The sequence below is a fragment of the Oryzias latipes genome, chromosome 9 (genome assembly GCF_053564925.1).
Source record: "Oryzias latipes strain Hd-rR chromosome 9, Olatipes_Hd-rR_3.1".
NCBI classification, from domain to species: domain Eukaryota; kingdom Metazoa; phylum Chordata; class Actinopteri; order Beloniformes; family Adrianichthyidae; genus Oryzias; species Oryzias latipes.
In genome coordinates, this window is record NC_136245.1 from 26,666,949 (window position 1) to 26,674,141 (window position 7,193).

Here is a 7,193-nt window from a genome sequence, read left to right on the forward strand (position 1 = left end):
GCATCACGCTGAAAGGGAAGTGATGTGCATCACAAACATGCACCTTTGGGAGTTCAGCAGAGATGATTAACAAGCTTCCATCATAAAGAACTGAGACTTCACAGACTTTTCTAAAGGAAGGAAATGTAGGTAACAGCAACTCTCATGCAAAGAAATGAGGTAAAAATGGTAAATGGCGTATACTTATATAGCGCTTTCTACCTTCTTACGAAGGCCCAAAGCGCTTTAAAGTCACAGTCCCATTCACCCATGCACACACACATTCCCACACTGGCGGCGGCTCCGCTGCCGAACACTGGCGCCAACCTCCCAGCAGAGGCAAGGTGGGGTTCAGTGTCTTGACCAAGGACCCTTCGATACATGGGCGTGCAAGGCGGGAATTGAACCTGCAATCTTATGATCATGGGTCGACCGCCTTACCGCTGCACCACGGCCGCCCCAAAAAGACAAAAATGTAAAAAGACAAAAATGACATTGGACAGACGAGAAAAAAATGACTTACGGTAAGTCATGTTAGTGTTTTATGTAGGAGTAAACTAACATGTTTAACAGCAATATTTTACATTTTAAAAATATATGTATGGTAAATTTAGTTCCTAAAATTGTAGGTAACACTTTATAATAACTATCTGTTATAGCTAGTTAACAAATCATTAATAAACTCTTAGTTATTGAGCAATAGCTAGTTAACAAATCATTAATAAACTCTTAGTTATTGAGCAATAGATGACTTGCTAAATAACTGTTAACAGTTAGTTAAGGATTTATAAATGTATCTTATAGATAGACAGCAGATAACTAACAAGCTTTTAGTTAGTGAGCTATAAATGACTTGTTACCCGTATATTCATGAGTTCTAACTGTACCTTATTAATTAGCCAGATGATGAAGAAACTGTTAATAAATTACTTACTAATGACTTATTAAGAATCAGTTAATACTTTAAACATGTTACTAGGACGTTATTATAAAGTTGCAGCTATTCCTCGTTTCTTCACTATTTGTAAATGAGGATCAATTCCAACTTTATAATAACGTCCAAATAACATTTACAAGCTAATAACTAACGCTTAACTGGTATATTAACTCACACTTTACAGGTCAGTTGTTAATAGTTTAACCATCTGCTAGTGAAGCTTTGTTGAAAAGCAAATGGGTGGGACAATTTCAAGGTACAAAAATATGTAATATTCAAAATATCAGATGCTTTATCTCATCCTTCTTTCACTAATAGCTTTTTCTGTTTACCGTACTTGACCAAAGAAACACCACAAGTTAAGTGTTGAACACTGTTTATTCCTTTTCCACACATACTGAGTCGTCACATGGCAGATCAGCAGAATAAAACGGAATTTTAGAACTTTTTGAGCAGAACAGAAAAAAACAAATGAATCTATAACAAGCCATTGGCACTTTTGCTGTAGAACAATTAGAACTCAATATATTTGGTCAACCGGACCTGAGCAACACTGAACTACTCTGTGACACCATCCCGCAGTGTTTCAATACCTAAGCTTTCCTGGACAGAGGAATCAGTTTTCCCTTCTTCTTTTGATGTTCAACATCCCTCAAAAGGTTTGGATCACTATTTATCACTTCCAGACATTTTTTTGAAAAGTCCTGAAGTCGTTGCTGTGGCGTGTGGGCACCCAGTAACTCCTTATATGTCTTTGGGGCCACCACAGCCAATTCACAGATCGGAGCATTGCTGACAATGGTGTTTCGGTCAACACCGACCTTCTGATATGCCAAACTCAGCTTTCTCCCTTTCTTGTAAGCCTTTAAGACTTTCTTGTATCTCTTGATGACCTCTTGAGGATGACGTGCTGAAACAGATAGAAATTTAAGTACAACAAACATACAATAAGTGAATAAACACAGGGACACAAACACAGATACTATGTGGTTGCAAAAAGGGATGAAGACTACACAAACAAGGCAATTGGAGAGTTCATAATACTATACCCACCAGGACATACATTTAAAACATTTTTTTCACACAAAAACAGAAAGAAAGCTAGACAGACATAGAAAAAGATAGATACAGACAAACAGAGACACAGAGAGACAGATGTGATGTCTCCATGCTCGACACCCTGACACACATGAGGGGAGTGGCCTTTTTGCTGTCCTGTCTTTACGCTAACCTCTTCGCCTGCTGTGTTCCCTTTTTGTCTTCTTTTTCTTTCTTTTGTCCTTTTTTTTTTTGACTCCGGTGGCGGTGCATCTTTTTGTTCTTGCGTTTTTTCTTCAATTTCTGATCTGAAAAAGCAGTTGATGAGGTGCTGGATGAAGAGGAGCTGAATGAAGTGGAGCTGGATGAACTGGAGCTGAATGAACTGGAGCTGGATGAACTGAAGGACGAAGAAAAAGAAGATGCACCAGGAGATGTGTTGGCCGAGGAGGATGAGTCAGTTGTCCCACTGTTATCTGTGTGAACAACATGATAGAAAACACAATTCAATTGTTAATTTGAAATTATTACCTATGATAATACAAGTCCACTCGCATACATTCTTTTAACATTTGCATTTCCCAAGACTTACTATTTAATTAATCAGCATCACTGTGGGTCATCAGTTGAACAGATGTGTTTGCTGTTAATCGATGCTACAAATAGGCTATTATCTTTTAGGAACTAACTGTGCAATAACACACTTGTGTTCCAATAGACCTGGCCAATAAATTAATTTGATCAATTAATTCAAATTTGTAGTTCAAGATTTTCCCATTTTTTTGGGAGAATCTGGCCTCTATTTACTCTGCTTTCTTGGAGTAAATCTGTCCTTGTTTTCTCTGCATGTTTTAGTTAGAGTTTCCAGTTGCATGACATTAAAAATGTCTTCATGCCATTTACAAATTACTTTTAGATCATTTCATTTTCTTAAAGTTGTCATTCTCGTCAGCTGGTCCAGACTACAGTTGATCTTGTGGGCGATGCATGGGGGTCTTTTTAAGTGACATGTTTTGCTGCTGTGCTAAAGGAAACAAAGACAACTTATTTGTGATAGGAAATGAAACACATTATTGATGGTGGCTGGTGAGTCAAAAAATAAAATTTGGTCACTGTGGTGGTGACTTTAAACTTGGAGCATCAAATCACACGCAGCAAAATCCGTTTGATGGTCGTTAGCAGAAGAGGGAGTATGAGGACAACCTAGACAAAGTTTTTTTTTTTTTGGCCATAGCGCCGAGCTCCATGTTTTGATGAGGGCCTTCTCACTGTTAAATATTGGCCTTTCTTTCCCTTAATATATATATTTTACAAAGCACCAAAGTATTATTGCCAGGTGTGCAGTCCTGTTTCAAACAACAAACAAAACTGTGGGCCCACTTACTTTGACCAACTTGTTGGCAGAGGGAGTCTCTCTCCTTAGTCAGGTCACTGATTTTTTTGGTGACTGTGTGCTGCTTCTTCTTCTTGGCCTCACGTTGTTTAAGCTCTTTCTTCTTAAAATGCAGAAATGCTGTTGGAGCTACAGTTTCCTCAGTATCTGAAATGATACCATAAAGAACAAATTCTAATTAGAAAAGCCAGGTTAGGGTAAATGTATAAAATATGACCTTTAAAAATAATGTTTTGATGTTCTGAAGGGTCAATATTATACAAATATCATACAAGAACGGCAGAAGAGCTTAGATAAAATCCACCAATAAGCGAATTAACAAGAAATGGCTAATGAAGAGCAAACCTTCATTAGCCAAATGTTGCTCTTAATTTTACTCCTCCATCGTCAAATTTGGTCATATTTGGCACCTAGTGAGTTTTAAATTTTGGACCCCGCCTGCATACTTTTATCCTTGGAGTGTTTTTCTTGTTTCTAAACTGGACGCTGATGTTTCTTTAGATCCTTTGTCCATTTTTCACAACCTGGTATAGACTTTTCTGTCTGTCAAATACCCAGAGTCATGATGAGTGAGATGATGGAAACAAATCCACTTTGATGCAGACTCGTCTTTTTCTCTGCTTCCACTTTTCATAAAATCCAGTAAACCCAATAAATTACATTAATTTATGGATAAAAACTATTTTTTTATTTAGAAAGCAGCTGCTGGTTTGTTGCGGGATCTGGAGTCATAAGCGGTGTCTGAGCTCCTCCCCGCCTCTGTACCTGTTCAGATGTTCACGTCCTCTGCAGCCAAGTTGTTTTGCCCCGCGCGTTAACCCCCCCCCCCCCCCCCCCCCCCACACACACACACACACATACGCGCGCGCCGCGCACATGCGTACGGGCTGCTCCAGTGTATTCTTCACAGAGTGCAAATACTGTAATTACAACAAGTACACACGACAGTAAGGGTGCCCTTGCGCACATTTCATTAACTTGGACGTGGAAATGAGCGGTTTTAGTCTAGAAAAACTGCGGGGGGGGGGGGGGGGGTACATTTTTGGGGTGCTCGTGGCACGAGTCGTGCAGGAAGATTGTGCCCTAGCCAGTGGCTTCACTAATATGGTTGAATTGTGTAAAACAAATCAATGACTCCGATGTTTAATCAATCTCAATCAAGCTTCTTTTCATTGAAAGAAAAGATAACACGTTTGCTTACCGACACCGTCATCGTCCATGTGCACATCCGGCTGGTCCACAGTTGAAGTTTCCCTCTCCTTCGAAATTCCCGCTGTTGACTTTTTCCTCTTTTTTCCGACAGTACCTGGATTTATCGCGGTAGTTTGCGCATTCCCGCTGGGGTTGGACATTTTACCAGACCGTGTGTTCATCTCTATGCCTTGAAATCAATTTAAAGAACTTGCTACGTGACTCGTGAGTGAAGGATGGGTGCATCTGTCTAGGTTGTCGCCGGCTGCAACTAATCAAAATGGGCCTACAACGGTGATTGACAAGTTGATAACCAGCCGATATGATGGGGGAGGCCGCATGGCACCGCCCTCAGCCCATGAATACGAATATGATTGGCTTGGTTTATCCTCATCACACCGATTTATTATAGTTTGCAATTCAAACGTAATCTGGCGGGAGTTAGTCACTGAAGCTCAAGGAATAGTGTGGTGAGTGCGCGGAAAAACGGAGGATAAGAAAACTAAAATCATGCCTGGTTTAGCCACTGAGCTAAGACAGCTTATCGAAGGAGAAACTAAATCTACAAGGAGACACAAAGTCTTAATCAAATGGCTGCAGAAGAAAAGACTTCTAAGAAGACGGATGAGATGCAAAGAATGCAAACACAAGATGAAATTCGGGGAATCAGTCTGTGTGGATAACTATGCATGGTAAGTTTCTTTTTATTGAATAAAATGACAACACACATTGATAATTTGTTAAAGAATTTCTTGTGAAAATTAAATCTATTTATTGTGCTAATAAAAGGGCATCTTAACTCATGTTAAGATTAAGGGTAAACATGCTGACTATTGTCCTTCTTGCCAAATTTTTGAAAATCATAATACATTTTTTTAACTCCTCAATTTATAACCATCTGCCTTCTGCCCCTGAGGTAGTAAAGTTGAATTTCGGGATTCATCAGCTGAGTCATCAGTTGGGCAGCTACTGTCCCGATGACTCAGAGCGACTTAGACCAATAACAGTTTACTGATTTCAACATGGCGGCGCTTGTCTCAGGAACAGTGGTGCACCTCGTTTCGTCCATTGTTTTTACAGTTTATGAGTTAACGTTAGTGTCAATCACAGATCCAAACCATATCTCCCCAGCTCAGCCTACCTTCACCAGCCCCACTCCTTTTTTTTGTTTGTTTTGCATTTTTCAAATCATGGGCTGAGAGTGGAGTCAGCATCCAACTGCCCTGTTGGGTTACCCTTTAATTTCTAGATACACACTACTATAAACTACACAATGTACATGATTACAATACGCTAAAAGGCTGTGCATATCTGCTATAAAAAATAACAACACCATTGAAATATATTAATGTATATGTTATTGGGGTTCCTTGCACTAAATATTTCTAGTTGGGCTTTATGGCCAAATACACATTACTTTGGGGGGTCCTTGACTTGAACACAGATTTAGAATCACTGCTTTGGCCACTACCTTGGCCTATGTCATAAGTATTTTTATTTGTATATTTTCAGGATTTGCAAACACCACAGCCACAAAGGAAGGAAACTGAAGAGGTCTGTTAGACACAAATCTATATTCAGCAAATCAAAGGTCTCCCTCTTCAACTGGATGCGGTTTCTCTACAGGTACACTATTGCATTGGTATATTATTTTAGAATGTCTGTCTTTGACATAAAGTGTTTATTTCTATAGAAATACAATATAACTATGTTGCCATAAACAATACTTGGAGACTGTACTTACTAAAATGTTGCTTTTCATCTTATGTAGCATCTCTAGTCATGAAGATAAGTGATTGGAGTTATTTCACTTCTGTGATTTATTTTGCTAAAAGTTGTAATTTACACCTTAAATTTTTGGATTTTTTTGTCTATCAAACCAAAAAGGAGACAAGAACTGTGGTGTAATAATAATTTGCTCTTTCATTAGATTTGCACAAGGCCTGCGCCTACGTCAAGTGGACATGATAAGTGACGACATTTCTGGGAGCTCAGCAACACTGTCCAAGATGGCTCGAAAGCTGCGAGATGTTTGCACCACTGCAATGGACAGATATCAGCAAGCAAGAGGCCAGTACATCGGGGGGCAGGAGCAGTTTGTCACAGTTGATGAGAGCCACTTTAGACATAAAAGAAAGGCAAGCAGCAATCACTATTATGTAATAATGCAAATATACAAATTATTGAATGACAGATATTTTTTTGGTTTGATGAAGAATAATTCCTAATATTTCATGTTTTCAACAGTATGGACGGGGACGAATGGCTGGTGGGTGGAAGAGGAAGAAGTGGGTGTTTGGGATGCTAGGTGTTGACCGGAGGGGGAGAAGACATGCTAAACCTATTCTTCGCTTGGTCGAGAGAAGAAGAAGGAGAGATCTGGTGCCGCTTATAGCTCACCATGTTAAAGTAGGCTCTACAATAATAAGTGACGAATGGCGGGCTTATCACAATGCTTTACCTGAGCTAGGTTACACTCATTTCACTGTCAATCACAGTGTGTCATATGTCGATGCCCAAACAGGTGCACATACTCAACACATAGAGAGGGCCTGGAGAACAGTTAAGGAAAATGTGTGGAGACTCAGGGGAAACCGTACAGAAGAGTTACTGTTAGACCATCTCAGAGTTATTGAATGGCATGAGTGGCTTGGC

At 39.6% G+C, this 7,193-nt stretch overlaps 3 long non-coding RNA genes across 3 annotated transcripts; 1 reads left to right on the plus strand and 2 right to left on the minus strand.

The window, feature by feature from the left end:
• Window positions 1-1,787: 1,787 nt before the first annotated feature.
• LOC144994607 (uncharacterized) lies at window positions 1,788-2,288 on the minus strand. The gene is made up of 2 exons (XR_013658184.1): window positions 2,148-2,288; window positions 1,788-1,826 (listed from the first exon to the last, which is right to left on the minus strand). It is a non-coding gene; the product is annotated as an uncharacterized LOC144994607 (long non-coding RNA).
• LOC144994606 (uncharacterized) lies at window positions 2,287-4,690 on the minus strand. Its single transcript, XR_013658181.1, has 3 exons — window positions 4,549-4,690; window positions 3,339-3,494; window positions 2,287-2,430 (listed from the first exon to the last, which is right to left on the minus strand). It is a non-coding gene; the product is annotated as an uncharacterized LOC144994606 (long non-coding RNA).
• Window positions 4,691-5,092: 402 nt separating this feature from the next.
• On the plus strand, window positions 5,093-6,676 carry LOC111947891 (uncharacterized). The gene is made up of 3 exons (XR_013658185.1): window positions 5,093-5,230; window positions 6,051-6,164; window positions 6,469-6,676. It is a non-coding gene; the product is annotated as an uncharacterized LOC111947891 (long non-coding RNA).
• Window positions 6,677-7,193: the final 517 nt, after the last annotated feature.